Source organism: Elephantulus edwardii, unplaced genomic scaffold (assembly GCF_000299155.1).
Source record: "Elephantulus edwardii isolate Elephantulus edwardi_28Jun2011 unplaced genomic scaffold, EleEdw1.0 scaffold00131, whole genome shotgun sequence".
NCBI lineage: Eukaryota > Metazoa > Chordata > Mammalia > Macroscelidea > Macroscelididae > Elephantulus > Elephantulus edwardii.
Window position 1 is genome coordinate 895,578 of NW_006399881.1, and position 2,177 is coordinate 897,754.

Below are 2,177 nucleotides of genomic sequence, written 5' to 3' on the forward strand. Positions count from 1 at the left end.
GTTTGTTTTCAGGAGAGACTTGTCCTTGGAAAATGATATCATTCTTCGAAGAACAGAGAGTCAGGAAAGAAGACTCTCAAGGATATGAAATGATGCAATGACTGCTATAATGGACTTAAGAAAAGCAGGAATGTTAAGGATGTTGCAGGATCAGGCAAAGTTTTGTTCTGTTGTTCCAAGGGTCTCCTTGTAAATAAGCAAGAAGCCATGAAGACACAGTTGGTAAAGCACATGGTTGATAACAAAAAGTCAGCCATTTAAACCATTAGCTACTTCATGGCAGAAATATAAGATAGTCTTCTTCCATAAAGATTACATAAAGTATTGGACACTCTATGCAGGAAGTTGTAATCTACCCATTAGGGTTCGATATCAGTTGGAATCAAGCTTTAAGTGGATATAGACCAGGAATTCTAGTAGTGCAGTGGTTAAACACTCGGTAGCTAACCAAAGATTAGTAGTTCTAATCAAGCTGTCATTCTACAGAAAATATGAAAATACCTACAACTGTAAAGATTTATGAGACTGGAAACTCAATATGTAATTCTACACTGCCCTATAGTATCACTATGAGTTGAAATGGAATCAATGCAATGAGTCTGAGTAGACTTTTAGAAACTCATTAAGCACCTGGCTTAACGGGGCAAACACACACAGTAGCTCTATAAGGGAAATGACCTAGCAATACGATATCATAAAGACTGAAGCCTGGGAAACTCTATGGTGCATTTATACTCTGTCATATTGTATCTCTATGACTTGGAATTTACTCAATGGAACACAAAACTAGAGGCAGTGTGACTCATCTTACTTCAGAAAACTTTTTTTTAAAAATAAAATGTTACTTGAGATTTTAGCGAAGTTAAAATCTTTAAAGAAGTTATTTTTTTAGGAGGCCTCTCTGCTTCTGAAGGAGAAGCAGGCCAAGCAGCTCCTGAGATCGAGGTGGCAGAATGAGGGCTGGCCCCCCACCAAACCCAGCTTCCCAGATGAGCCCATGAGGGAGTACATATACCATCTGCTCCACCTGGAGCACCTGGCCGAGGAACAGTTTCTGGAGCACTGGCTGAATCCGCACTACAAACCCCACTGTGACAAGAACCTGGTCTACACCGTGTGAGGCCATTCAGACCTGATTGCAAACAATATTAAATGCAATGGTCTGGATAAAGTTGAGCCAAGACAAGGTCCCTTCATTCATTTATTCTTTAACTGTGGAAATGGAGGTCTTAAGACCCTATTAAGTGTATGCACATTAAAGGTTGTTTTGCAGGTCAATGGAAAAGTGTGTGTGTGTGTGTGTGTGTGTGTGTATTTAGCTTCATTTTAGTAACCTGCTAAATCATTTAAACCAGTATCTTAAAGGACTGATATCAAATGGCCTTCCTAACAGTTTGTAAAAGGGGGGCAGAAGCAGAATTTTATCAAGGGCTGGTGAGACCAGCACCGCTGGAACAGGAACTGCCAGCCTCAAAGACTTTAGGGTAGTGAGCACACCATTTGGAGATGCTGGACATTTTCTTTTAAACCATCTCCTATTTTCTCCCCTCCTTTTCTGTGCTAATAAATATTAAGTATGAAAAAAAGAAGTTATATTTTCATTCATTTATTGTTGCACATTTTACCCCCTTGTACTCCTTTTCCCCGCTTTCAGTTCATTTTTAAAAATATTTATTCACTGTTGCACAATTATCTACCCCTGCTCTGTCCCAGTCCTTTTTGCAATAATACATCTCTTATTCTGGGCTGCTGTCATACTTATAATGTCTAATCATATATTCATTTTAGACATTTTTTTCTCTGACCTATTCCAATGCAATGGAAATTATCTACCCACTGTTATCCTATTATGCTCCCAACCAACTATGGAGGCAGGTAGGTGCTTTCTCAAAAAGTTGGAAATAGAAATACCATTTGACCCAGCAATTCCACCAATGGCAATATATAAAGAAACCATAACTGCCATCCAAACAGATGTATGAACACACATGTTTACTGATGTGTTATTTACAATAGCAAAGAGATGGAAGCAACACAAGTGTCCATCAACAAATGAATGGATAGAAAAACTGTGGTACCTTCATACAATGGAATACTATGCAGCACTAAAAAACAATGAACTTGTAAAATCTTAATCTCTATGAGAGACTCTGGAGCATATCATGCTACGTAAATTA